The sequence below is a fragment of the Salvelinus alpinus genome, chromosome 8 (assembly GCF_045679555.1).
Source record: "Salvelinus alpinus chromosome 8, SLU_Salpinus.1, whole genome shotgun sequence".
Classification (NCBI taxonomy): domain Eukaryota; kingdom Metazoa; phylum Chordata; class Actinopteri; order Salmoniformes; family Salmonidae; genus Salvelinus; species Salvelinus alpinus.
In genome coordinates, this window is record NC_092093.1 from 46289215 (window position 1) to 46316694 (window position 27480).

At 40.7% G+C, this 27480-nt stretch overlaps 31 non-coding genes across 31 annotated transcripts; all 31 read right to left on the bottom strand.

Moving 5' to 3' along the window:
- Positions 1 to 495: 495 nt before the first annotated feature.
- On the bottom strand, positions 496 to 567 carry trnat-cgu (transfer RNA threonine (anticodon CGU)). Its single transcript has one exon. It is a non-coding gene; the product is annotated as a tRNA-Thr (tRNA).
- A 465-nt stretch (positions 568 to 1032) lies between these two features.
- Positions 1033 to 1104, bottom strand: trnaa-ugc (transfer RNA alanine (anticodon UGC)). The gene has a single exon. It is a non-coding gene; the product is annotated as a tRNA-Ala (tRNA).
- Positions 1105 to 2283: 1179 nt separating this feature from the next.
- On the bottom strand, positions 2284 to 2355 carry trnat-cgu (transfer RNA threonine (anticodon CGU)). The gene has a single exon. It is a non-coding gene; the product is annotated as a tRNA-Thr (tRNA).
- Positions 2356 to 2820: 465 nt separating this feature from the next.
- On the bottom strand, positions 2821 to 2892 carry trnaa-ugc (transfer RNA alanine (anticodon UGC)). Its single transcript has one exon. It is a non-coding gene; the product is annotated as a tRNA-Ala (tRNA).
- Positions 2893 to 4071: 1179 nt separating this feature from the next.
- On the bottom strand, positions 4072 to 4143 carry trnat-cgu (transfer RNA threonine (anticodon CGU)). Its single transcript has one exon. It is a non-coding gene; the product is annotated as a tRNA-Thr (tRNA).
- A 465-nt stretch (positions 4144 to 4608) lies between these two features.
- trnaa-ugc (transfer RNA alanine (anticodon UGC)) lies at positions 4609 to 4680 on the bottom strand. The gene has a single exon. It is a non-coding gene; the product is annotated as a tRNA-Ala (tRNA).
- A 1179-nt stretch (positions 4681 to 5859) lies between these two features.
- Positions 5860 to 5931, bottom strand: trnat-cgu (transfer RNA threonine (anticodon CGU)). The gene has a single exon. It is a non-coding gene; the product is annotated as a tRNA-Thr (tRNA).
- A 465-nt stretch (positions 5932 to 6396) lies between these two features.
- On the bottom strand, positions 6397 to 6468 carry trnaa-ugc (transfer RNA alanine (anticodon UGC)). Its single transcript has one exon. It is a non-coding gene; the product is annotated as a tRNA-Ala (tRNA).
- Positions 6469 to 7647: 1179 nt separating this feature from the next.
- trnat-ugu (transfer RNA threonine (anticodon UGU)) lies at positions 7648 to 7719 on the bottom strand. Its single transcript has one exon. It is a non-coding gene; the product is annotated as a tRNA-Thr (tRNA).
- Positions 7720 to 8184: 465 nt separating this feature from the next.
- Positions 8185 to 8256, bottom strand: trnaa-ugc (transfer RNA alanine (anticodon UGC)). Its single transcript has one exon. It is a non-coding gene; the product is annotated as a tRNA-Ala (tRNA).
- Positions 8257 to 9435: 1179 nt separating this feature from the next.
- trnat-cgu (transfer RNA threonine (anticodon CGU)) lies at positions 9436 to 9507 on the bottom strand. The gene has a single exon. It is a non-coding gene; the product is annotated as a tRNA-Thr (tRNA).
- Positions 9508 to 9972: 465 nt separating this feature from the next.
- trnaa-ugc (transfer RNA alanine (anticodon UGC)) lies at positions 9973 to 10044 on the bottom strand. Its single transcript has one exon. It is a non-coding gene; the product is annotated as a tRNA-Ala (tRNA).
- A 1179-nt stretch (positions 10045 to 11223) lies between these two features.
- trnat-cgu (transfer RNA threonine (anticodon CGU)) lies at positions 11224 to 11295 on the bottom strand. The gene has a single exon. It is a non-coding gene; the product is annotated as a tRNA-Thr (tRNA).
- A 465-nt stretch (positions 11296 to 11760) lies between these two features.
- trnaa-ugc (transfer RNA alanine (anticodon UGC)) lies at positions 11761 to 11832 on the bottom strand. Its single transcript has one exon. It is a non-coding gene; the product is annotated as a tRNA-Ala (tRNA).
- Positions 11833 to 13011: 1179 nt separating this feature from the next.
- trnat-cgu (transfer RNA threonine (anticodon CGU)) lies at positions 13012 to 13083 on the bottom strand. The gene has a single exon. It is a non-coding gene; the product is annotated as a tRNA-Thr (tRNA).
- Positions 13084 to 13548: 465 nt separating this feature from the next.
- trnaa-ugc (transfer RNA alanine (anticodon UGC)) lies at positions 13549 to 13620 on the bottom strand. The gene has a single exon. It is a non-coding gene; the product is annotated as a tRNA-Ala (tRNA).
- A 1179-nt stretch (positions 13621 to 14799) lies between these two features.
- On the bottom strand, positions 14800 to 14871 carry trnat-cgu (transfer RNA threonine (anticodon CGU)). The gene has a single exon. It is a non-coding gene; the product is annotated as a tRNA-Thr (tRNA).
- A 465-nt stretch (positions 14872 to 15336) lies between these two features.
- trnaa-ugc (transfer RNA alanine (anticodon UGC)) lies at positions 15337 to 15408 on the bottom strand. Its single transcript has one exon. It is a non-coding gene; the product is annotated as a tRNA-Ala (tRNA).
- A 1179-nt stretch (positions 15409 to 16587) lies between these two features.
- trnat-cgu (transfer RNA threonine (anticodon CGU)) lies at positions 16588 to 16659 on the bottom strand. Its single transcript has one exon. It is a non-coding gene; the product is annotated as a tRNA-Thr (tRNA).
- Positions 16660 to 17124: 465 nt separating this feature from the next.
- Positions 17125 to 17196, bottom strand: trnaa-ugc (transfer RNA alanine (anticodon UGC)). The gene has a single exon. It is a non-coding gene; the product is annotated as a tRNA-Ala (tRNA).
- A 1179-nt stretch (positions 17197 to 18375) lies between these two features.
- Positions 18376 to 18447, bottom strand: trnat-cgu (transfer RNA threonine (anticodon CGU)). Its single transcript has one exon. It is a non-coding gene; the product is annotated as a tRNA-Thr (tRNA).
- Positions 18448 to 18914: 467 nt separating this feature from the next.
- trnaa-ugc (transfer RNA alanine (anticodon UGC)) lies at positions 18915 to 18986 on the bottom strand. The gene has a single exon. It is a non-coding gene; the product is annotated as a tRNA-Ala (tRNA).
- A 1179-nt stretch (positions 18987 to 20165) lies between these two features.
- On the bottom strand, positions 20166 to 20237 carry trnat-cgu (transfer RNA threonine (anticodon CGU)). Its single transcript has one exon. It is a non-coding gene; the product is annotated as a tRNA-Thr (tRNA).
- Positions 20238 to 20704: 467 nt separating this feature from the next.
- Positions 20705 to 20776, bottom strand: trnaa-ugc (transfer RNA alanine (anticodon UGC)). Its single transcript has one exon. It is a non-coding gene; the product is annotated as a tRNA-Ala (tRNA).
- Positions 20777 to 21955: 1179 nt separating this feature from the next.
- On the bottom strand, positions 21956 to 22027 carry trnat-cgu (transfer RNA threonine (anticodon CGU)). The gene has a single exon. It is a non-coding gene; the product is annotated as a tRNA-Thr (tRNA).
- Positions 22028 to 22492: 465 nt separating this feature from the next.
- On the bottom strand, positions 22493 to 22564 carry trnaa-ugc (transfer RNA alanine (anticodon UGC)). The gene has a single exon. It is a non-coding gene; the product is annotated as a tRNA-Ala (tRNA).
- Positions 22565 to 23743: 1179 nt separating this feature from the next.
- trnat-cgu (transfer RNA threonine (anticodon CGU)) lies at positions 23744 to 23815 on the bottom strand. Its single transcript has one exon. It is a non-coding gene; the product is annotated as a tRNA-Thr (tRNA).
- A 465-nt stretch (positions 23816 to 24280) lies between these two features.
- trnaa-ugc (transfer RNA alanine (anticodon UGC)) lies at positions 24281 to 24352 on the bottom strand. Its single transcript has one exon. It is a non-coding gene; the product is annotated as a tRNA-Ala (tRNA).
- A 1179-nt stretch (positions 24353 to 25531) lies between these two features.
- On the bottom strand, positions 25532 to 25603 carry trnat-cgu (transfer RNA threonine (anticodon CGU)). Its single transcript has one exon. It is a non-coding gene; the product is annotated as a tRNA-Thr (tRNA).
- Positions 25604 to 26068: 465 nt separating this feature from the next.
- trnaa-ugc (transfer RNA alanine (anticodon UGC)) lies at positions 26069 to 26140 on the bottom strand. Its single transcript has one exon. It is a non-coding gene; the product is annotated as a tRNA-Ala (tRNA).
- A 1179-nt stretch (positions 26141 to 27319) lies between these two features.
- Positions 27320 to 27391, bottom strand: trnat-ugu (transfer RNA threonine (anticodon UGU)). The gene has a single exon. It is a non-coding gene; the product is annotated as a tRNA-Thr (tRNA).
- Positions 27392 to 27480: the final 89 nt, after the last annotated feature.

A 27480-nucleotide genomic window follows, 5' to 3' on the forward strand; every position in this document is an offset into this window, starting at 1 on the left:
ATAGATGACCTGGAGCCAGTGGGTCTGGCGTGACGAATATGTAACGAGGGCCAGCCGACTAGAGCATACAGGTCGCTGGTCACTGTCGCAGTATCAGGTCGCTGGTCAGGTCGCAATATCAATACAATTGACTCTTTCTTTACACTGTTCAAATGAAAGTACATTTCCATAATATCAGCTATTTTCCGTAAACGTCGAACAAGGATTGAACCCATGTGCTTCAGTTTACAAAAACAGATGACTTAGCACATCTATTTCCTTCTTAGAATGTCAACATTCTGGAAAGTGGGAGTTGTGCAAAAGCTAATTTAACAACTAAATAGACTCAGCAGAGAAGGTGGGGATTAACTTTGGACCGTATACATGTTAAGTATTGGCTCTACCGTAGAGACACATCCCCTTACTATAATAGTTGTGATGCCATATTGAAAAACGTGCTTTTCCTACAGTGCTCCAATGAGAGTACATTTCAATGGTATCAGATGTCTTTCATAAAGGCACGGATGGGATTTGAACCCATGATCTTCGGTTTACGAGACCGACGCCTTACCACTTGGCCACCATGCCTATCTATACAGCAATATATATCAACATTCTGGAAAGTAGTAGTTGTGTAAATGTGAATTTGGCACACAAATAAACTCAGTGGAGAATCTTGGGATTGAACCGAGGACCTCAAACATATATAGCATGCACTCCACCTCTGAGCTTCCATCCCATTTCATTTGCTGAGAAAATGCAATATTAATACAATATACTTTTTATGTACACCACTCCATTGAAACTACAATGAAATGATAGCAGCAATTCTTAAAACAGATACGGACAGGGATCGAACACATGAACTTCAGTTTTTGAAAATGATGCCATAAAAGTTGGCAACCATGCCACTTCTGTTCTATAAATGTGCGAACAGGGATTGAACGCATGTTCTTCAGATTACAAGATCAAATGATTTAGCACATCTCTGTTTCCTGCTTAGAATTTCAACATTCTGGAAAGTAGGTATTGGGTCAATGCAAAAATTTACATTGGAGAAGCTGGGGATTGAACCCAGGACCTCATACATGCAAAGCATGCGCTCTACCACTGAGCTACATCCCCTACCTGGGAAATATGAAAATGTTTCTTTTTTTGTATTATTTCACCTTTATTTTACCAGGAAAGCTAGTGGAGAACAAGTTCTCATTTACAACTGCGACCTGGCTAAGATAAAGCAAAGCAGTGCAACACAAACAACAACACTGAGTTACACATTTAGAATAAACAAACGTACAGTCAATTACATAATAGTAGAAAAAAAATATGTCTATACATAGTGTTTGCAAATGTCGTGAGGAGGTAAGGCAATAAATGCACCATAGTAGCGAATGAATTAAAATTTAGCAAATTAACACTGGTGTGATAGATGAGCAGATGATGATGTGCAAGTAGAAATACTGGTGTGCAAAAGAGCAGAAAGTAAATAAAAACAAAATGGGGAAGAGGTAGGTAGATTGGGTGGGCTATTTACAGATGGGCTATGTACAGCTGCAGTGATCGGTTAGCTGCTCAGATAGCTGATGTTTAAAGTTAGTGAGGGAAATTCAAGTCTCCATCCAGCTTCAGCGATTTTTGCAATTCGTTCCAGTCATTGGCAGCAGAGAACTGGAAGGAAAGGCGGCCAAAGGAGGTGTTGGCTTTGGGGATGACCAGTGAGATATACCTGCTGGAGCGCGTGCTACGGGTGGGTGTTGTTATCGTGACCAGTGAGCTGAGATAAGGCGGAGCTTGACCTAGCATAGACTTATAGATGACCTGGAGCCAGTGGGTCTGGCGTGACGAATATGTAACGAGGGCCAGCCGACTAGAGCATACAGGTCGCTGGTCACTGTCGCAGTATCAGGTCGCTGGTCAGGTCGCAATATCAATACAATTGACTCTTTCTTTACACTGTTCAAATGAAAGTACATTTCCATAATATCAGCTATTTTCCGTAAACGTCGAACAAGGATTGAACCCATGTGCTTCAGTTTACAAAAACAGATGACTTAGCACATCTATTTCCTTCTTAGAATGTCAACATTCTGGAAAGTGGGAGTTGTGCAAAAGCTAATTTAACAACTAAATAGACTCAGCAGAGAAGGTGGGGATTAACTTTGGACCGTATACATGTTAAGTATTGGCTCTACCGTAGAGACACATCCCCTTACTATAATAGTTGTGATGCCATATTGAAAAACGTGCTTTTCCTACAGTGCTCCAATGAGAGTACATTTCAATGGTATCAGATGTCTTTCATAAAGGCACGGATGGGATTTGAACCCATGATCTTCGGTTTACGAGACCGACGCCTTACCACTTGGCCACCATGCCTATCTATACAGCAATATATATCAACATTCTGGAAAGTAGTAGTTGTGTAAATGTGAATTTGGCACACAAATAAACTCAGTGGAGAATCTTGGGATTGAACCGAGGACCTCAAACATATATAGCATGCACTCCCCCTCTGAGCTTCCATCCCATTTCATTTGCTGAGAAAATGCAATATTAATACAATATACTTTTTATGTACACCACTCCATTGAAACTACAATGAAATGATAGCAGCAATTCTTAAAACAGATACGGACAGGGATCGAACACATGAACTTCAGTTTTTGAAAATGATGCCATAAAAGTTGGCAACCATGCCACTTCTGTTCTATAAATGTGCGAACAGGGATTGAACGCATGTTCTTCAGATTACAAGATCAAATGATTTAGCACATCTCTGTTTCCTGCTTAGAATTTCAACATTCTGGAAAGTAGGTATTGGGTCAATGCAAAAATTTACATTGGAGAAGCTGGGGATTGAACCCAGGACCTCATACATGCAAAGCATGCGCTCTACCACTGAGCTACATCCCCTACCTGGGAAATATGAAAATGTTTATTTTTTTGTATTATTTCACCTTTATTTTACCAGGAAAGCTAGTGGAGAACAAGTTCTCATTTACAACTGCGACCTGGCTAAGATAAAGCAAAGCAGTGCAACACAAACAACAACACTGAGTTACACATTTAGAATAAACAAACGTACAGTCAATTACATGATAGTAGAAAAAAAATATGTCTATACATAGTGTTTGCAAATGTCGTGAGGAGGTAAGGCAATAAATGCACCATAGTAGCGAATGAATTAAAATTTAGCAAATTAACACTGGTGTGATAGATGAGCAGATGATGATGTGCAAGTAGAAATACTGGTGTGCAAAAGAGCAGAAAGTAAATAAAAACAAAATGGGGAAGAGGTAGGTAGATTGGGTGGGCTATTTACAGATGGGCTATGTACAGCTGCAGTGATCGGTTAGCTGCTCAGATAGCTGATGTTTAAAGTTAGTGAGGGAAATTCAAGTCTCCATCCAGCTTCAGCGATTTTTGCAATTCGTTCCAGTCATTGGCAGCAGAGAACTGGAAGGAAAGGCGGCCAAAGGAGGTGTTGGCTTTGGGGATGACCAGTGAGATATACCTGCTGGAGCGCGTGCTACGGGTGGGTGTTGTTATCGTGACCAGTGAGCTGAGATAAGGCGGAGCTTGACCTAGCATAGACTTATAGATGACCTGGAGCCAGTGGGTCTGGCGTGACGAATATGTAACGAGGGCCAGCCGACTAGAGCATACAGGTCGCTGGTCACTGTCGCAGTATCAGGTCGCTGGTCAGGTCGCAATATCAATACAATTGACTCTTTCTTTACACTGTTCAAATGAAAGTACATTTCCATAATATCAGCTATTTTCCGTAAACGTCGAACAAGGATTGAACCCATGTGCTTCAGTTTACAAAAACAGATGACTTAGCACATCTATTTCCTTCTTAGAATGTCAACATTCTGGAAAGTGGGAGTTGTGCAAAAGCTAATTTAACAACTAAATAGACTCAGCAGAGAAGGTGGGGATTAACTTTGGACCGTATACATGTTAAGTATTGGCTCTACCGTAGAGACACATCCCCTTACTATAATAGTTGTGATGCCATATTGAAAAACGTGCTTTTCCTACAGTGCTCCAATGAGAGTACATTTCAATGGTATCAGATGTCTTTCATAAAGGCACGGATGGGATTTGAACCCATGATCTTCGGTTTACGAGACCGACGCCTTACCACTTGGCCACCATGCCTATCTATACAGCAATATATATCAACATTCTGGAAAGTAGTAGTTGTGTAAATGTGAATTTGGCACACAAATAAACTCAGTGGAGAATCTTGGGATTGAACCGAGGACCTCAAACATATATAGCATGCACTCCCCCTCTGAGCTTCCATCCCATTTAATTTGCTGAGAAAATGCAATATTAATACAATATACTTTTTATGTACACCACTCCATTGAAACTACAATGAAATGATAGCAGCAATTCTTAAAACAGATACGGACAGGGATCGAACACATGAACTTCAGTTTTTGAAAATGATGCCATAAAAGTTGGCAACCATGCCACTTCTGTTCTATAAATGTGCGAACAGGGATTGAACGCATGTTCTTCAGATTACAAGATCAAATGATTTAGCACATCTCTGTTTCCTGCTTAGAATTTCAACATTCTGGAAAGTAGGTATTGGGTCAATGCAAAAATTTACATTGGAGAAGCTGGGGATTGAACCCAGGACCTCATACATGCAAAGCATGCGCTCTACCACTGAGCTACATCCCCTACCTGGGAAATATGAAAATGTTTCTTTTTTTGTATTATTTCACCTTTATTTTACCAGGAAAGCTAGTGGAGAACAAGTTCTCATTTACAACTGCGACCTGGCTAAGATAAAGCAAAGCAGTGCAACACAAACAACAACACTGAGTTACACATTTAGAATAAACAAACGTACAGTCAATTACATAATAGTAGAAAAAAAATATGTCTATACATAGTGTTTGCAAATGTCGTGAGGAGGTAAGGCAATAAATGCACCATAGTAGCGAATGAATTAAAATTTAGCAAATTAACACTGGTGTGATAGATGAGCAGATGATGATGTGCAAGTAGAAATACTGGTGTGCAAAAGAGCAGAAAGTAAATAAAAACAAAATGGGGAAGAGGTAGGTAGATTGGGTGGGCTATTTACAGATGGGCTATGTACAGCTGCAGTGATCGGTTAGCTGCTCAGATAGCTGATGTTTAAAGTTAGTGAGGGAAATTCAAGTCTCCATCCAGCTTCAGCGATTTTTGCAATTCGTTCCAGTCATTGGCAGCAGAGAACTGGAAGGAAAGGCGGCCAAAGGAGGTGTTGGCTTTGGGGATGACCAGTGAGATATACCTGCTGGAGCGCGTGCTACGGGTGGGTGTTGTTATCGTGACCAGTGAGCTGAGATAAGGCGGAGCTTGACCTAGCATAGACTTATAGATGACCTGGAGCCAGTGGGTCTGGCGTGACGAATATGTAACGAGGGCCAGCCGACTAGAGCATACAGGTCGCTGGTCACTGTCGCAGTATCAGGTCGCTGGTCAGGTCGCAATATCAATACAATTGACTCTTTCTTTACACTGTTCAAATGAAAGTACATTTCCATAATATCAGCTATTTTCCGTAAACGTCGAACAAGGATTGAACCCATGTGCTTCAGTTTACAAAAACAGATGACTTAGCACATCTATTTCCTTCTTAGAATGTCAACATTCTGGAAAGTGGGAGTTGTGCAAAAGCTAATTTAACAACTAAATAGACTCAGCAGAGAAGGTGGGGATTAACTTTGGACCGTATACATGTTAAGTATTGGCTCTACCGTAGAGACACATCCCCTTACTATAATAGTTGTGATGCCATATTGAAAAACGTGCTTTTCCTACAGTGCTCCAATGAGAGTACATTTCAATGGTATCAGATGTCTTTCATAAAGGCACGGATGGGATTTGAACCCATGATCTTCGGTTTACGAGACCGACGCCTTACCACTTGGCCACCATGCCTATCTATACAGCAATATATATCAACATTCTGGAAAGTAGTAGTTGTGTAAATGTGAATTTGGCACACAAATAAACTCAGTGGAGAATCTTGGGATTGAACCGAGGACCTCAAACATATATAGCATGCACTCCACCTCTGAGCTTCCATCCCATTTCATTTGCTGAGAAAATGCAATATTAATACAATATACTTTTTATGTACACCACTCCATTGAAACTACAATGAAATGATAGCAGCAATTCTTAAAACAGATACGGACAGGGATCGAACACATGAACTTCAGTTTTTGAAAATGATGCCATAAAAGTTGGCAACCATGCCACTTCTGTTCTATAAATGTGCGAACAGGGATTGAACGCATGTTCTTCAGATTACAAGATCAAATGATTTAGCACATCTCTGTTTCCTGCTTAGAATTTCAACATTCTGGAAAGTAGGTATTGGGTCAATGCAAAAATTTACATTGGAGAAGCTGGGGATTGAACCCAGGACCTCATACATGCAAAGCATGCGCTCTACCACTGAGCTACATCCCCTACCTGGGAAATATGAAAATGTTTCTTTTTTTGTATTATTTCACCTTTATTTTACCAGGAAAGCTAGTGGAGAACAAGTTCTCATTTACAACTGCGACCTGGCTAAGATAAAGCAAAGCAGTGCAACACAAACAACAACACTGAGTTACACATTTAGAATAAACAAACGTACAGTCAATTACATAATAGTAGAAAAAAAATATGTCTATACATAGTGTTTGCAAATGTCGTGAGGAGGTAAGGCAATAAATGCACCATAGTAGCGAATGAATTAAAATTTAGCAAATTAACACTGGTGTGATAGATGAGCAGATGATGATGTGCAAGTAGAAATACTGGTGTGCAAAAGAGCAGAAAGTAAATAAAAACAAAATGGGGAAGAGGTAGGTAGATTGGGTGGGCTATTTACAGATGGGCTATGTACAGCTGCAGTGATCGGTTAGCTGCTCAGATAGCTGATGTTTAAAGTTAGTGAGGGAAATTCAAGTCTCCATCCAGCTTCAGCGATTTTTGCAATTCGTTCCAGTCATTGGCAGCAGAGAACTGGAAGGAAAGGCGGCCAAAGGAGGTGTTGGCTTTGGGGATGACCAGTGAGATATACCTGCTGGAGCGCGTGCTACGGGTGGGTGTTGTTATCGTGACCAGTGAGCTGAGATAAGGCGGAGCTTGACCTAGCATAGACTTATAGATGACCTGGAGCCAGTGGGTCTGGCGTGACGAATATGTAACGAGGGCCAGCCGACTAGAGCATACAGGTCGCTGGTCACTGTCGCAGTATCAGGTCGCTGGTCAGGTCGCAATATCAATACAATTGACTCTTTCTTTACACTGTTCAAATGAAAGTACATTTCCATAATATCAGCTATTTTCCGTAAACGTCGAACAAGGATTGAACCCATGTGCTTCAGTTTACAAAAACAGATGACTTAGCACATCTATTTCCTTCTTAGAATGTCAACATTCTGGAAAGTGGGAGTTGTGCAAAAGCTAATTTAACAACTAAATAGACTCAGCAGAGAAGGTGGGGATTAACTTTGGACCGTATACATGTTAAGTATTGGCTCTACCGTAGAGACACATCCCCTTACTATAATAGTTGTGATGCCATATTGAAAAACGTGCTTTTCCTACAGTGCTCCAATGAGAGTACATTTCAATGGTATCAGATGTCTTTCAGTAAGGCACGGATGGGATTTGAACCCATGATCTTCGGTTTACAAGACCGACGCCTTACCACTTGGCCACCATGCCTATCTATACAGCAATATATATCAACATTCTGGAAAGTAGTAGTTGTGTAAATGTGAATTTGGCACACAAATAAACTCAGTGGAGAATCTTGGGATTGAACCGAGGACCTCAAACATATATAGCATGCACTCCCCCTCTGAGCTTCCATCCCATTTCATTTGCTGAGAAAATGCAATATTAATACAATATACTTTTTATGTACACCACTCCATTGAAACTACAATGAAATGATAGCAGCAATTCTTAAAACAGATACGGACAGGGATCGAACACATGAACTTCAGTTTTTGAAAATGATGCCATAAAAGTTGGCAACCATGCCACTTCTGTTCTATAAATGTGCGAACAGGGATTGAACGCATGTTCTTCAGATTACAAGATCAAATGATTTAGCACATCTCTGTTTCCTGCTTAGAATTTCAACATTCTGGAAAGTAGGTATTGGGTCAATGCAAAAATTTACATTGGAGAAGCTGGGGATTGAACCCAGGACCTCATACATGCAAAGCATGCGCTCTACCACTGAGCTACATCCCCTACCTGGGAAATATGAAAATGTTTATTTTTTTGTATTATTTCACCTTTATTTTACCAGGAAAGCTAGTGGAGAACAAGTTCTCATTTACAACTGCGACCTGGCTAAGATAAAGCAAAGCAGTGCAACACAAACAACAACACTGAGTTACACATTTAGAATAAACAAACGTACAGTCAATTACATAATAGTAGAAAAAAAATATGTCTATACATAGTGTTTGCAAATGTCGTGAGGAGGTAAGGCAATAAATGCACCATAGTAGCGAATGAATTAAAATTTAGCAAATTAACACTGGTGTGATAGATGAGCAGATGATGATGTGCAAGTAGAAATACTGGTGTGCAAAAGAGCAGAAAGTAAATAAAAACAAAATGGGGAAGAGGTAGGTAGATTGGGTGGGCTATTTACAGATGGGCTATGTACAGCTGCAGTGATCGGTTAGCTGCTCAGATAGCTGATGTTTAAAGTTAGTGAGGGAAATTCAAGTCTCCATCCAGCTTCAGCGATTTTTGCAATTCGTTCCAGTCATTGGCAGCAGAGAACTGGAAGGAAAGGCGGCCAAAGGAGGTGTTGGCTTTGGGGATGACCAGTGAGATATACCTGCTGGAGCGCGTGCTACGGGTGGGTGTTGTTATCGTGACCAGTGAGCTGAGATAAGGCGGAGCTTGACCTAGCATAGACTTATAGATGACCTGGAGCCAGTGGGTCTGGCGTGACGAATATGTAACGAGGGCCAGCCGACTAGAGCATACAGGTCGCTGGTCACTGTCGCAGTATCAGGTCGCTGGTCAGGTCGCAATATCAATACAATTGACTCTTTCTTTACACTGTTCAAATGAAAGTACATTTCCATAATATCAGCTATTTTCCGTAAACGTCGAACAAGGATTGAACCCATGTGCTTCAGTTTACAAAAACAGATGACTTAGCACATCTATTTCCTTCTTAGAATGTCAACATTCTGGAAAGTGGGAGTTGTGCAAAAGCTAATTTAACAACTAAATAGACTCAGCAGAGAAGGTGGGGATTAACTTTGGACCGTATACATGTTAAGTATTGGCTCTACCGTAGAGACACATCCCCTTACTATAATAGTTGTGATGCCATATTGAAAAACGTGCTTTTCCTACAGTGCTCCAATGAGAGTACATTTCAATGGTATCAGATGTCTTTCATAAAGGCACGGATGGGATTTGAACCCATGATCTTCGGTTTACGAGACCGACGCCTTACCACTTGGCCACCATGCCTATCTATACAGCAATATATATCAACATTCTGGAAAGTAGTAGTTGTGTAAATGTGAATTTGGCACACAAATAAACTCAGTGGAGAATCTTGGGATTGAACCGAGGACCTCAAACATATATAGCATGCACTCCCCCTCTGAGCTTCCATCCCATTTCATTTGCTGAGAAAATGCAATATTAATACAATATACTTTTTATGTACACCACTCCATTGAAACTACAATGAAATGATAGCAGCAATTCTTAAAACAGATACGGACAGGGATCGAACACATGAACTTCAGTTTTTGAAAATGATGCCATAAAAGTTGGCAACCATGCCACTTCTGTTCTATAAATGTGCGAACAGGGATTGAACGCATGTTCTTCAGATTACAAGATCAAATGATTTAGCACATCTCTGTTTCCTGCTTAGAATTTCAACATTCTGGAAAGTAGGTATTGGGTCAATGCAAAAATTTACATTGGAGAAGCTGGGGATTGAACCCAGGACCTCATACATGCAAAGCATGCGCTCTACCACTGAGCTACATCCCCTACCTGGGAAATATGAAAATGTTTCTTTTTTTGTATTATTTCACCTTTATTTTACCAGGAAAGCTAGTGGAGAACAAGTTCTCATTTACAACTGCGACCTGGCTAAGATAAAGCAAAGCAGTGCAACACAAACAACAACACTGAGTTACACATTTAGAATAAACAAACGTACAGTCAATTACATAATAGTAGAAAAAAAATATGTCTATACATAGTGTTTGCAAATGTCGTGAGGAGGTAAGGCAATAAATGCACCATAGTAGCGAATGAATTAAAATTTAGCAAATTAACACTGGTGTGATAGATGAGCAGATGATGATGTGCAAGTAGAAATACTGGTGTGCAAAAGAGCAGAAAGTAAATAAAAACAAAATGGGGAAGAGGTAGGTAGATTGGGTGGGCTATTTACAGATGGGCTATGTACAGCTGCAGTGATCGGTTAGCTGCTCAGATAGCTGATGTTTAAAGTTAGTGAGGGAAATTCAAGTCTCCATCCAGCTTCAGCGATTTTTGCAATTCGTTCCAGTCATTGGCAGCAGAGAACTGGAAGGAAAGGCGGCCAAAGGAGGTGTTGGCTTTGGGGATGACCAGTGAGATATACCTGCTGGAGCGCGTGCTACGGGTGGGTGTTGTTATCGTGACCAGTGAGCTGAGATAAGGCGGAGCTTGACCTAGCATAGACTTATAGATGACCTGGAGCCAGTGGGTCTGGCGTGACGAATATGTAACGAGGGCCAGCCGACTAGAGCATACAGGTCGCTGGTCACTGTCGCAGTATCAGGTCGCTGGTCAGGTCGCAATATCAATACAATTGACTCTTTCTTTACACTGTTCAAATGAAAGTACATTTCCATAATATCAGCTATTTTCCGTAAACGTCGAACAAGGATTGAACCCATGTGCTTCAGTTTACAAAAACAGATGACTTAGCACATCTATTTCCTTCTTAGAATGTCAACATTCTGGAAAGTGGGAGTTGTGCAAAAGCTAATTTAACAACTAAATAGACTCAGCAGAGAAGGTGGGGATTAACTTTGGACCGTATACATGTTAAGTATTGGCTCTACCGTAGAGACACATCCCCTTACTATAATAGTTGTGATGCCATATTGAAAAACGTGCTTTTCCTACAGTGCTCCAATGAGAGTACATTTCAATGGTATCAGATGTCTTTCATAAAGGCACGGATGGGATTTGAACCCATGATCTTCGGTTTACGAGACCGACGCCTTACCACTTGGCCACCATGCCTATCTATACAGCAAGATATATCAACATTCTGGAAAGTAGTAGTTGTGTAAATGTGAATTTGGCACACAAATAAACTCAGTGGAGAATCTTGGGATTGAACCGAGGACCTCAAACATATATAGCATGCACTCCCCCTCTGAGCTTCCATCCCATTTCATTTGCTGAGAAAATGCAATATTAATACAATATACTTTTTATGTACACCACTCCATTGAAACTACAATGAAATGATAGCAGCAATTCTTAAAACAGATACGGACAGGGATCGAACACATGAACTTCAGTTTTTGAAAATGATGCCATAAAAGTTGGCAACCATGCCACTTCTGTTCTATAAATGTGCGAACAGGGATTGAACGCATGTTCTTCAGATTACAAGATCAAATGATTTAGCACATCTCTGTTTCCTGCTTAGAATTTCAACATTCTGGAAAGTAGGTATTGGGTCAATGCAAAAATTTACATTGGAGAAGCTGGGGATTGAACCCAGGACCTCATACATGCAAAGCATGCGCTCTACCACTGAGCTACATCCCCTACCTGGGAAATATGAAAATGTTTCTTTTTTTGTATTATTTCACCTTTATTTTACCAGGAAAGCTAGTGGAGAACAAGTTCTCATTTACAACTGCGACCTGGCTAAGATAAAGCAAAGCAGTGCAACACAAACAACAACACTGAGTTACACATTTAGAATAAACAAACGTACAGTCAATTACATAATAGTAGAAAAAAAATATGTCTATACATAGTGTTTGCAAATGTCGTGAGGAGGTAAGGCAATAAATGCACCATAGTAGCGAATGAATTAAAATTTAGCAAATTAACACTGGTGTGATAGATGAGCAGATGATGATGTGCAAGTAGAAATACTGGTGTGCAAAAGAGCAGAAAGTAAATAAAAACAAAATGGGGAAGAGGTAGGTAGATTGGGTGGGCTATTTACAGATGGGCTATGTACAGCTGCAGTGATCGGTTAGCTGCTCAGATAGCTGATGTTTAAAGTTAGTGAGGGAAATTCAAGTCTCCATCCAGCTTCAGCGATTTTTGCAATTCGTTCCAGTCATTGGCAGCAGAGAACTGGAAGGAAAGGCGGCCAAAGGAGGTGTTGGCTTTGGGGATGACCAGTGAGATATACCTGCTGGAGCGCGTGCTACGGGTGGGTGTTGTTATCGTGACCAGTGAGCTGAGATAAGGCGGAGCTTGACCTAGCATAGACTTATAGATGACCTGGAGCCAGTGGGTCTGGCGTGACGAATATGTAACGAGGGCCAGCCGACTAGAGCATACAGGTCGCTGGTCACTGTCGCAGTATCAGGTCGCTGGTCAGGTCGCAATATCAATACAATTGACTCTTTCTTTACACTGTTCAAATGAAAGTACATTTCCATAATATCAGCTATTTTCCGTAAACGTCGAACAAGGATTGAACCCATGTGCTTCAGTTTACAAAAACAGATGACTTAGCACATCTATTTCCTTCTTAGAATGTCAACATTCTGGAAAGTGGGAGTTGTGCAAAAGCTAATTTAACAACTAAATAGACTCAGCAGAGAAGGTGGGGATTAACTTTGGACCGTATACATGTTAAGTATTGGCTCTACCGTAGAGACACATCCCCTTACTATAATAGTTGTGATGCCATATTGAAAAACGTGCTTTTCCTACAGTGCTCCAATGAGAGTACATTTCAATGGTATCAGATGTCTTTCATAAAGGCACGGATGGGATTTGAACCCATGATCTTCGGTTTACGAGACCGACGCCTTACCACTTGGCCACCATGCCACTCTATACAGCAAGATATATCAACATTCTGGAAAGTAGTAGTTGTGTAAATGTGAATTTGGCACACAAATAAACTCAGTGGAGAATCTTGGGATTGAACCGAGGACCTCAAACATATATAGCATGCACTCCCCCTCTGAGCTTCCATCCCATTTCATTTGCTGAGAAAATGCAATATTAATACAATATACTTTTTATGTACACCACTCCATTGAAACTACAATGAAATGATAGCAGCAATTCTTAAAACAGATACGGACAGGGATCGAACACATGAACTTCAGTTTTTGAAAATGATGCCATAAAAGTTGGCAACCATGCCACTTCTGTTCTATAAATGTGCGAACAGGGATTGAACGCATGTTCTTCAGATTACAAGATCAAATGATTTAGCACATCTCTGTTTCCTGCTTAGAATTTCAACATTCTGGAAAGTAGGTATTGGGTCAATGCAAAAATTTACATTGGAGAAGCTGGGGATTGAACCCAGGACCTCATACATGCAAAGCATGCGCTCTACCACTGAGCTACATCCCCTACCTGGGAAATATGAAAATGTTTCTTTTTTTGTATTATTTCACCTTTATTTTACCAGGAAAGCTAGTGGAGAACAAGTTCTCATTTACAACTGCGACCTGGCTAAGATAAAGCAAAGCAGTGCAACACAAACAACAACACTGAGTTACACATTTAGAATAAACAAACGTACAGTCAATTACATAATAGTAGAAAAAAAATATGTCTATACATAGTGTTTGCAAATGTCGTGAGGAGGTAAGGCAATAAATGCACCATAGTAGCGAATGAATTAAAATTTAGCAAATTAACACTGGTGTGATAGATGAGCAGATGATGATGTGCAAGTAGAAATACTGGTGTGCAAAAGAGCAGAAAGTAAATAAAAACAAAATGGGGAAGAGGTAGGTAGATTGGGTGGGCTATTTACAGATGGGCTATGTACAGCTGCAGTGATCGGTTAGCTGCTCAGATAGCTGATGTTTAAAGTTAGTGAGGGAAATTCAAGTCTCCATCCAGCTTCAGCGATTTTTGCAATTCGTTCCAGTCATTGGCAGCAGAGAACTGGAAGGAAAGGCGGCCAAAGGAGGTGTTGGCTTTGGGGATGACCAGTGAGATATACCTGCTGGAGCGCGTGCTACGGGTGGGTGTTGTTATCGTGACCAGTGAGCTGAGATAAGGCGGAGCTTGACCTAGCATAGACTTATAGATGACCTGGAGCCAGTGGGTCTGGCGTGACGAATATGTAACGAGGGCCAGCCGACTAGAGCATACAGGTCGCTGGTCACTGTCGCAGTATCAGGTCGCTGGTCAGGTCGCAATATCAATACAATTGACTCTTTCTTTACACTGTTCAAATGAAAGTACATTTCCATAATATCAGCTATTTTCCGTAAACGTCGAACAAGGATTGAACCCATGTGCTTCAGTTTACAAAAACAGATGACTTAGCACATCTATTTCCTTCTTAGAATGTCAACATTCTGGAAAGTGGGAGTTGTGCAAAAGCTAATTTAACAACTAAATAGACTCAGCAGAGAAGGTGGGGATTAACTTTGGACCGTATACATGTTAAGTATTGGCTCTACCGTAGAGACACATCCCCTTACTATAATAGTTGTGATGCCATATTGAAAAACGTGCTTTTCCTACAGTGCTCCAATGAGAGTACATTTCAATGGTATCAGATGTCTTTCATAAAGGCACGGATGGGATTTGAACCCATGATCTTCGGTTTACGAGACCGACGCCTTACCACTTGGCCACCATGCCTATCTATACAGCAATATATATCAACATTCTGGAAAGTAGTAGTTGTGTAAATGTGAATTTGGCACACAAATAAACTCAGTGGAGAATCTTGGGATTGAACCGAGGACCTCAAACATATATAGCATGCACTCCCCCTCTGAGCTTCCATCCCATTTCATTTGCTGAGAAAATGCAATATTAATACAATATACTTTTTATGTACACCACTCCATTGAAACTACAATGAAATGATAGCAGCAATTCTTAAAACAGATACGGACAGGGATCGAACACATGAACTTCAGTTTTTGAAAATGATGCCATAAAAGTTGGCAACCATGCCACTTCTGTTCTATAAATGTGCGAAGAGGGATTGAACGCATGTTCTTCAGATTACAAGATCAAATGATTTAGCACATCTCTGTTTCCTGCTTAGAATTTCAACATTCTGGAAAGTAGGTATTGGGTCAATGCAAAAATTTACATTGGAGAAGCTGGGGATTGAACCCAGGACCTCATACATGCAAAGCATGCGCTCTACCACTGAGCTACATCCCCTACCTGGGAAATATGAAAATGTTTCTTTTTTTGTATTATTTCACCTTTATTTTACCAGGAAAGCTAGTGGAGAACAAGTTCTCATTTACAACTGCGACCTGGCTAAGATAAAGCAAAGCAGTGCAACACAAACAACAACACTGAGTTACACATTTAGAATAAACAAACGTACAGTCAATTACATAATAGTAGAAAAAAAATATGTCTATACATAGTGTTTGCAAATGTCGTGAGGAGGTAAGGCAATAAATGCACCATAGTAGCGAATGAATTAAAATTTAGCAAATTAACACTGGTGTGATAGATGAGCAGATGATGATGTGCAAGTAGAAATACTGGTGTGCAAAAGAGCAGAAAGTAAATAAAAACAAAATGGGGAAGAGGTAGGTAGATTGGGTGGGCTATTTACAGATGGGCTATGTACAGCTGCAGTGATCGGTTAGCTGCTCAGATAGCTGATGTTTAAAGTTAGTGAGGGAAATTCAAGTCTCCATCCAGCTTCAGCGATTTTTGCAATTCGTTCCAGTCATTGGCAGCAGAGAACTGGAAGGAAAGGCGGCCAAAGGAGGTGTTGGCTTTGGGGATGACCAGTGAGATATACCTGCTGGAGCGCGTGCTACGGGTGGGTGTTGTTATCGTGACCAGTGAGCTGAGATAAGGCGGAGCTTGACCTAGCATAGACTTATAGATGACCTGGAGCCAGTGGGTCTGGCGTGACGAATATGTAACGAGGGCCAGCCGACTAGAGCATACAGGTCGCTGGTCACTGTCGCAGTATCAGGTCGCTGGTCAGGTCGCAATATCAATACAATTGACTCTTTCTTTACACTGTTCAAATGAAAGTACATTTCCATAATATCAGCTATTTTCCGTAAACGTCGAACAAGGATTGAACCCATGTGCTTCAGTTTACAAAAACAGATGACTTAGCACATCTATTTCCTTCTTAGAATGTCAACATTCTGGAAAGTGGGAGTTGTGCAAAAGCTAATTTAACAACTAAATAGACTCAGCAGAGAAGGTGGGGATTAACTTTGGACCGTATACATGTTAAGTATTGGCTCTACCGTAGAGACACATCCCCTTACTATAATAGTTGTGATGCCATATTGAAAAACGTGCTTTTCCTACAGTGCTCCAATGAGAGTACATTTCAATGGTATCAGATGTCTTTCATAAAGGCACGGATGGGATTTGAACCCATGATCTTCGGTTTACGAGACCGACGCCTTACCACTTGGCCACCATGCCTATCTATACAGCAATATATATCAACATTCTGGAAAGTAGTAGTTGTGTAAATGTGAATTTGGCACACAAATAAACTCAGTGGAGAATCTTGGGATTGAACCGAGGACCTCAAACATATATAGCATGCACTCCACCTCTGAGCTTCCATCCCATTTCATTTGCTGAGAAAATGCAATATTAATACAATATACTTTTTATGTACACCACTCCATTGAAACTACAATGAAATGATAGCAGCAATTCTTAAAACAGATACGGACAGGGATCGAACACATGAACTTCAGTTTTTGAAAATGATGCCATAAAAGTTGGCAACCATGCCACTTCTGTTCTATAAATGTGCGAACAGGGATTGAACGCATGTTCTTCAGATTACAAGATCAAATGATTTAGCACATCTCTGTTTCCTGCTTAGAATTTCAACATTCTGGAAAGTAGGTATTGGGTCAATGCAAAAATTTACATTGGAGAAGCTGGGGATTGAACCCAGGACCTCATACATGCAAAGCATGCGCTCTACCACTGAGCTACATCCCCTACCTGGGAAATATGAAAATGTTTATTTTTTTGTATTATTTCACCTTTATTTTACCAGGAAAGCTAGTGGAGAACAAGTTCTCATTTACAACTGCGACCTGGCTAAGATAAAGCAAAGCAGTGCAACACAAACAACAACACTGAGTTACACATTTAGAATAAACAAACGTACAGTCAATTACATAATAGTAGAAAAAAAATATGTCTATACATAGTGTTTGCAAATGTCGTGAGGAGGTAAGGCAATAAATGCACCATAGTAGCGAATGAATTAAAATTTAGCAAATTAACACTGGTGTGATAGATGAGCAGATGATGATGTGCAAGTAGAAATACTGGTGTGCAAAAGAGCAGAAAGTAAATAAAAACAAAATGGGGAAGAGGTAGGTAGATTGGGTGGGCTATTTACAGATGGGCTATGTACAGCTGCAGTGATCGGTTAGCTGCTCAGATAGCTGATGTTTAAAGTTAGTGAGGGAAATTCAAGTCTCCATCCAGCTTCAGCGATTTTTGCAATTCGTTCCAGTCATTGGCAGCAGAGAACTGGAAGGAAAGGCGGCCAAAGGAGGTGTTGGCTTTGGGGATGACCAGTGAGATATACCTGCTGGAGCGCGTGCTACGGGTGGGTGTTGTTATCGTGACCAGTGAGCTGAGATAAGGCGGAGCTTGACCTAGCATAGACTTATAGATGACCTGGAGCCAGTGGGTCTGGCGTGACGAATATGTAACGAGGGCCAGCCGACTAGAGCATACAGGTCGCTGGTCACTGTCGCAGTATCAGGTCGCTGGTCAGGTCGCAATATCAATACAATTGACTCTTTCTTTACACTGTTCAAATGAAAGTACATTTCCATAATATCAGCTATTTTCCGTAAACGTCGAACAAGGATTGAACCCATGTGCTTCAGTTTACAAAAACAGATGACTTAGCACATCTATTTCCTTCTTAGAATGTCAACATTCTGGAAAGTGGGAGTTGTGCAAAAGCTAATTTAACAACTAAATAGACTCAGCAGAGAAGGTGGGGATTAACTTTGGACCGTATACATGTTAAGTATTGGCTCTACCGTAGAGACACATCCCCTTACTATAATAGTTGTGATGCCATATTGAAAAACGTGCTTTTCCTACAGTGCTCCAATGAGAGTACATTTCAATGGTATCAGATGTCTTTCATAAAGGCACGGATGGGATTTGAACCCATGATCTTCGGTTTACGAGACCGACGCCTTACCACTTGGCCACCATGCCACTCTATGCAGCAAGATATTTATCAACATTCTGGAAAGTAGTAGTTGTGTAAATGTGAATTTGGCACACAAATAAACTCAGTGGAGAATCTTGGGATTGAACCGAGGACCTCAAACATATATAGCATGCACTCCACCTCTGAGCTTCCATCCCATTTCATTTGCTGAGAAAATGCAATATTAATACAATATACTTTTTATGTACACCACTCCATTGAAACTACAATGAAATGATAGCAGCAATTCTTAAAACAGATACGGACAGGGATCGAACACATGAACTTCAGTTTTTGAAAATGATGCCATAAAAGTTGGCAACCATGCCACTTCTGTTCTATAAATGTGCGAACAGGGATTGAACGCATGTTCTTCAGATTACAAGATCAAATGATTTAGCACATCTCTGTTTCCTGCTTAGAATTTCAACATTCTGGAAAGTAGGTATTGGGTCAATGCAAAAATTTACATTGGAGAAGCTGGGGATTGAACCCAGGACCTCATACATGCAAAGCATGCGCTCTACCACTGAGCTACATCCCCTACCTGGGAAATATGAAAATGTTTCTTTTTTTGTATTATTTCACCTTTATTTTACCAGGAAAGCTAGTGGAGAACAAGTTCTCATTTACAACTGCGACCTGGCTAAGATAAAGCAAAGCAGTGCAACACAAACAACAACACTGAGTTACACATTTAGAATAAACAAACGTACAGTCAATTACATAATAGTAGAAAAAAAATATGTCTATACATAGTGTTTGCAAATGTCGTGAGGAGGTAAGGCAATAAATGCACCATAGTAGCGAATGAATTAAAATTTAGCAAATTAACACTGGTGTGATAGATGAGCAGATGATGATGTGCAAGTAGAAATACTGGTGTGCAAAAGAGCAGAAAGTAAATAAAAACAAAATGGGGAAGAGGTAGGTAGATTGGGTGGGCTATTTACAGATGGGCTATGTACAGCTGCAGTGATCGGTTAGCTGCTCAGATAGCTGATGTTTAAAGTTAGTGAGGGAAATTCAAGTCTCCATCCAGCTTCAGCGATTTTTGCAATTCGTTCCAGTCATTGGCAGCAGAGAACTGGAAGGAAAGGCGGCCAAAGGAGGTGTTGGCTTTGGGGATGACCAGTGAGATATACCTGCTGGAGCGCGTGCTACGGGTGGGTGTTGTTATCGTGACCAGTGAGCTGAGATAAGGCGGAGCTTGACCTAGCATAGACTTATAGATGACCTGGAGCCAGTGGGTCTGGCGTGACGAATATGTAACGAGGGCCAGCCGACTAGAGCATACAGGTCGCTGGTCACTGTCGCAGTATCAGGTCGCTGGTCAGGTCGCAATATCAATACAATTGACTCTTTCTTTACACTGTTCAAATGAAAGTACATTTCCATAATATCAGCTATTTTCCGTAAACGTCGAACAAGGATTGAACCCATGTGCTTCAGTTTACAAAAACAGATGACTTAGCACATCTATTTCCTTCTTAGAATGTCAACATTCTGGAAAGTGGGAGTTGTGCAAAAGCTAATTTAACAACTAAATAGACTCAGCAGAGAAGGTGGGGATTAACTTTGGACCGTATACATGTTAAGTATTGGCTCTACCGTAGAGACACATCCCCTTACTATAATAGTTGTGATGCCATATTGAAAAACGTGCTTTTCCTACAGTGCTCCAATGAGAGTACATTTCAATGGTATCAGATGTCTTTCATAAAGGCACGGATGGGATTTGAACCCATGATCTTCGGTTTACGAGACCGACGCCTTACCACTTGGCCACCATGCCACTCTATGCAGCAAGATATTTATCAACATTCTGGAAAGTAGTAGTTGTGTAAATGTGAATTTGGCACACAAATAAACTCAGTGGAGAATCTTGGGATTGAACCGAGGACCTCAAACATATATAGCATGCACTCCACCTCTGAGCTTCCATCCCATTTCATTTGCTGAGAAAATGCAATATTAATACAATATACTTTTTATGTACACCACTCCATTGAAACTACAATGAAATGATAGCAGCAATTCTTAAAACAGATACGGACAGGGATCGAACACATGAACTTCAGTTTTTGAAAATGATGCCATAAAAGTTGGCAACCATGCCACTTCTGTTCTATAAATGTGCGAACAGGGATTGAACGCATGTTCTTCAGATTACAAGATCAAATGATTTAGCACATCTCTGTTTCCTGCTTAGAATTTCAACATTCTGGAAAGTAGGTATTGGGTCAATGCAAAAATTTACATTGGAGAAGCTGGGGATTGAACCCAGGACCTCATACATGCAAAGCATGCGCTCTACCACTGAGCTACATCCCCTACCTGGGAAATATGAAAATGTTTCTTTTTTTGTATTATTTCACCTTTATTTTACCAGGAAAGCTAGTGGAGAACAAGTTCTCATTTACAACTGCGACCTGGCTAAGATAAAGCAAAGCAGTGCAACACAAACAACAACACTGAGTTACACATTTAGAATAAACAAACGTACAGTCAATTACATAATAGTAGAAAAAAAATATGTCTATACATAGTGTTTGCAAATGTCGTGAGGAGGTAAGGCAATAAATGCACCATAGTAGCGAATGAATTAAAATTTAGCAAATTAACACTGGTGTGATAGATGAGCAGATGATGATGTGCAAGTAGAAATACTGGTGTGCAAAAGAGCAGAAAGTAAATAAAAACAAAATGGGGAAGAGGTAGGTAGATTGGGTGGGCTATTTACAGATGGGCTATGTACAGCTGCAGTGATCGGTTAGCTGCTCAGATAGCTGATGTTTAAAGTTAGTGAGGGAAATTCAAGTCTCCATCCAGCTTCAGCGATTTTTGCAATTCGTTCCAGTCATTGGCAGCAGAGAACTGGAAGGAAAGGCGGCCAAAGGAGGTGTTGGCTTTGGGGATGACCAGTGAGATATACCTGCTGGAGCGCGTGCTACGGGTGGGTGTTGTTATCGTGACCAGTGAGCTGAGATAAGGCGGAGCTTGACCTAGCATAGACTTATAGATGACCTGGAGGCAGTGGGTCTGGCGTGACGAATATGTAACGAGGGCCAGCCGACTAGAGCATACAGGTCGCTGGTCACTGTCGCAGTATCAGGTCGCTGGTCAGGTCGCAATATCAATACAATTGACTCTTTCTTTACACTGTTCAAATGAAAGTACATTTCCATAATATCAGCTATTTTCCGTAAACGTCGAACAAGGATTGAACCCATGTGCTTCAGTTTACAAAAACAGATGACTTAGCACATCTATTTCCTTCTTAGAATGTCAACATTCTGGAAAGTGGGAGTTGTGCAAAAGCTAATTTAACAACTAAATAGACTCAGCAGAGAAGGTGGGGATTAACTTTGGACCGTATACATGTTAAGTATTGGCTCTACCGTAGAGACACATCCCCTTACTATAATAGTTGTGATGCCATATTGAAAAACGTGCTTTTCCTACAGTGCTCCAATGAGAGTACATTTCAATGGTATCAGATGTCTTTCATAAAGGCACGGATGGGATTTGAACCCATGATCTTCGGTTTACGAGACCGACGCCTTACCACTTGGCCACCATGCCACTCTATGCAGCAAAATATATCAACATTCTGGAAAGTAGTAGTTGTGTAAATGTGAATTTGGCACACAAATAAACTCAGTGGAGAATCTTGGGATTGAACCGAGGACCTCAAACATATATAGCATGCACTCCACCTCTGAGCTTCCATCCCATTTCATTTGCTGAGAAAATGCAATATTAATACAATATACTTTTTATGTACACCACTCCATTGAAACTACAATGAAATGATAGCAGCAATTCTTAAAACAGATACGGACAGGGATCGAACACATGAACTTCAGTTTTTGAAAATGATGCCATAAAAGTTGGCAACCATGCCACTTCTGTTCTATAAATGTGCGAACAGGGATTGAACGCATGTTCTTCAGATTACAAGATCAAATGATTTAGCACATCTCTGTTTCCTGCTTAGAATTTCAACATTCTGGAAAGTAGGTATTGGGTCAATGCAAAAATTTACATTGGAGAAGCTGGGGATTGAACCCAGGACCTCATACATGCAAAGCATGCGCTCTACCACTGAGCTACATCCCCTACCTGGGAAATATGAAAATGTTTCTTTTTTTGTATTATTTCACCTTTATTTTACCAGGAAAGCTAGTGGAGAACAAGTTCTCATTTACAACTGCGACCTGGCTAAGATAAAGCAAAGCAGTGCAACACAAACAACAACACTGAGTTACACATTTAGAATAAACAAACGTACAGTCAATTACATAATAGTAGAAAAAAAATATGTCTATACATAGTGTTTGCAAATGTCGTGAGGAGGTAAGGCAATAAATGCACCATAGTAGCGAATGAATTAAAATTTAGCAAATTAACACTGGTGTGATAGATGAGCAGATGATGATGTGCAAGTAGAAATACTGGTGTGCAAAAGAGCAGAAAGTAAATAAAAACAAAATGGGGAAGAGGTAGGTAGATTGGGTGGGCTATTTACAGATGGGCTATGTACAGCTGCAGTGATCGGTTAGCTGCTCAGATAGCTGATGTTTAAAGTTAGTGAGGGAAATTCAAGTCTCCATCCAGCTTCAGCGATTTTTGCAATTCGTTCCAGTCATTGGCAGCAGAGAACTGGAAGGAAAGGCGGCCAAAGGAGGTGTTGGCTTTGGGGATGACCAGTGAGATATACCTGCTGGAGCGCGTGCTACGGGTGGGTGTTGTTATCGTGACCAGTGAGCTGAGATAAGGCGGAGCTTGACCTAGCATAGACTTATAGATGACCTGGAGCCAGTGGGTCTGGCGTGACGAATATGTAACGAGGGCCAGCCGACTAGAGCATACAGGTCGCTGGTCACTGTCGCAGTATCAGGTCGCTGGTCAGGTCGCAATATCAATACAATTGACTCTTTCTTTACACTGTTCAAATGAAAGTACATTTCCATAATATCAGCTATTTTCCGTAAACGTCGAACAAGGATTGAACCCATGTGCTTCAGTTTACAAAAACAGATGACTTAGCACATCTATTTCCTTCTTAGAATGTCAACATTCTGGAAAGTGGGAGTTGTGCAAAAGCTAATTTAACAACTAAATAGACTCAGCAGAGAAGGTGGGGATTAACTTTGGACCGTATACATGTTAAGTATTGGCTCTACCGTAGAGACACATCCCCTTACTATAATAGTTGTGATGCCATATTGAAAAACGTGCTTTTCCTACAGTGCTCCAATGAGAGTACATTTCAATGGTATCAGATGTCTTTCATAAAGGCACGGATGGGATTTGAACCCATGATCTTCGGTTTACGAGACCGACGCCTTACCACTTGGCCACCATGCCTATCTATACAGCAATATATATCAACATTCTGGAAAGTAGTAGTTGTGTAAATGTGAATTTGGCACACAAATAAACTCAGTGGAGAATCTTGGGATTGAACCGAGGACCTCAAACATATATAGCATGCACTCCACCTCTGAGCTTCCATCCCATTTCATTTGCTGAGAAAATGCAATATTAATACAATATACTTTTTATGTACACCACTCCATTGAAACTACAATGAAATGATAGCAGCAATTCTTAAAACAGATACGGACAGGGATCGAACACATGAACTTCAGTTTTTGAAAATGATGCCATAAAAGTTGGCAACCATGCCACTTCTGTTCTATAAATGTGCGAACAGGGATTGAACGCATGTTCTTCAGATTACAAGATCAAATGATTTAGCACATCTCTGTTTCCTGCTTAGAATTTCAACATTCTGGAAAGTAGGTATTGGGTCAATGCAAAAATTTACATTGGAGAAGCTGGGGATTGAACCCAGGACCTCATACATGCAAAGCATGCGCTCTACCACTGAGCTACATCCCCTACCTGGGAAATATGAAAATGTTTATTTTTTTGTATTATTTCACCTTTATTTTACCAGGAAAGCTAGTGGAGAACAAGTTCTCATTTACAACTGCGACCTGGCTAAGATAAAGCAAAGCAGTGCAACACAAACAACAACACTGAGTTACACATTTAGAATAAACAAACGTACAGTCAATTACATAATAGTAGAAAAAAAATATGTCTATACATAGTGTTTGCAAATGTCGTGAGGAGGTAAGGCAATAAATGCACCATAGTAGCGAATGAATTAAAATTTAGCAAATTAACACTGGTGTGATAGATGAGCAGATGATGATGTGCAAGTAGAAATACTGGTGTGCAAAAGAGCAGAAAGTAAATAAAAACAAAATGGGGAAGAGGTAGGTAGATTGGGTGGGCTATTTACAGATGGGCTATGTACAGCTGCAGTGATCGGTTAGCTGCTCAGATAGCTGATGTTTAAAGTTAGTGAGGGAAATTCAAGTCTCCATCCAGCTTCAGCGATTTTTGCAATTCGTTCCAGTCATTGGCAGCAGAGAACTGGAAGGAAAGGCGGCCAAAGGAGGTGTTGGCTTTGGGGATGACCAGTGAGATATACCTGCTGGAGCGCGTGCTACGGGTGGGTGTTGTTATCGTGACCAGTGAGCTGAGATAAGGCGGAGCTTGACCTAGCATAGACTTATAGATGACCTGGAGGCAGTGGGTCTGGCGTGACGAATATGTAACGAGGGCCAGCCGACTAGAGCATACAGGTCGCTGGTCACTGTCGCAGTATCAGGTCGCTGGTCAGGTCGCAATATCAATACAATTGACTCTTTCTTTACACTGTTCAAATGAAAGTACATTTCCATAATATCAGCTATTTTCCGTAAACGTCGAACAAGGATTGAACCCATGTGCTTCAGTTTACAAAAACAGATGACTTAGCACATCTATTTCCTTCTTAGAATGTCAACATTCTGGAAAGTGGGAGTTGTGCAAAAGCTAATTTAACAACTAAATAGACTCAGCAGAGAAGGTGGGGATTAACTTTGGACCGTATACATGTTAAGTATTGGCTCTACCGTAGAGACACATCCCCTTACTATAATAGTTGTGATGCCATATTGAAAAACGTGCTTTTCCTACAGTGCTCCAATGAGAGTACATTTCAATGGTATCAGATGTCTTTCATAAAGGCACGGATGGGATTTGAACCCATGATCTTCGGTTTACGAGACCGACGCCTTACCACTTGGCCACCATGCCACTCTATGCAGCAATATATATCAACATTCTGGAAAGTAGTAGTTGTGTAAATGTGAATTTGGCACACAAATAAACTCAGTGGAGAATCTTGGGATTGAACCGAGGACCTCAAACATATATAGCATGCACTCCACCTCTGAGCTTCCATCCCATTTCATTTGCTGAGAAAATGCAATATTAATACAATATACTTTTTATGTACACCACTCCATTGAAACTACAATGAAATGATAGCAGCAATTCTTAAAACAGATACGGACAGGGATCGAACACATGAACTTCAGTTTTTGAAAATGATGCCATAAAAGTTGGCAACCATGCCACTTCTGTTCTATAAATGTGCGAACAGGGATTGAACGCATGTTCTTCAGATTACAAGATCAAATGATTTAGCACATCTCTGTTTCCTGCTTAGAATTTCAACATTCTGGAAAGTAGGTATTGGGTCAATGCAAAAATTTACATTGGAGAAGCTGGGGATTGAACCCAGGACCTCATACATGCAAAGCATGCGCTCTACCACTGAGCTACATCCCCTACCTGGGAAATATGAAAATGTTTATTTTTTTGTATTATTTCACCTTTATTTTACCAGGAAAGCTAGTGGAGAACAAGTTCTCATTTACAACTGCGACCTGGCTAAGATAAAGCAAAGCAGTGCAACACAAACAACAACACTGAGTTACACATTTAGAATAAACAAACGTACAGTCAATTACATAATAGTAGAAAAAAAATATGTCTATACATAGTGTTTGCAAATGTCGTGAGGAGGTAAGGCAATAAATGCACCATAGTAGCGAATGAATTAAAATTTAGCAAATTAACACTGGTGTGATAGATGAGCAGATGATGATGTGCAAGTAGAAATACTGGTGTGCAAAAGAGCAGAAAGTAAATAAAAACAAAATGGGGAAGAGGTAGGTAGATTGGGTGGGCTATTTACAGATGGGCTATGTACAGCTGCAGTGATCGGTTAGCTGCTCAGATAGCTGATGTTTAAAGTTAGTGAGGGAAATTCAAGTCTCCATCCAGCTTCAGCGATTTTTGCAATTCGTTCCAGTCATTGGCAGCAGAGAACTGGAAGGAAAGGCGGCCAAAGGAGGTGTTGGCTTTGGGGATGACCAGTGAGATATACCTGCTGGAGCGCGTGCTACGGGTGGGTGTTGTTATCGTGACCAGTGAGCTGAGATAAGGCGGAGCTTGACCTAGCATAGACTTATAGATGACCTGGAGCCAGTGGGTCTGGCGTGACGAATATGTAACGAGGGCCAGCCGACTAGAGCATACAGGTCGCTGGTCACTGTCGCAGTATCAGGTCGCTGGTCAGGTCGCAATATCAATACAATTGACTCTTTCTTTACACTGTTCAAATGAAAGTACATTTCCATAATATCAGCTATTTTCCGTAAACGTCGAACAAGGATTGAACCCATGTGCTTCAGTTTACAAAAACAGATGACTTAGCACATCTATTTCCTTCTTAGAATGTCAACATTCTGGAAAGTGGGAGTTGTGCAAAAGCTAATTTAACAACTAAATAGACTCAGCAGAGAAGGTGGGGATTAACTTTGGACCGTATACATGTTAAGTATTGGCTCTACCGTAGAGACACATCCCCTTACTATAATAGTTGTGATGCCATATTGAAAAACGTGCTTTTCCTACAGTGCTCCAATGAGAGTACATTTCAATGGTATCAGATGTCTTTCAGTAAGGCACGGATGGGATTTGAACCCATGATCTTCGGTTTACAAGACCGACGCCTTACCACTTGGCCACCATGCCACTCTATGCAGCAATATATATCAACATTCTGGAAAGTAGTAGTTGTGTAAATGTGAATTTGGCACACAAATAAACTCAGTGGAGAATCT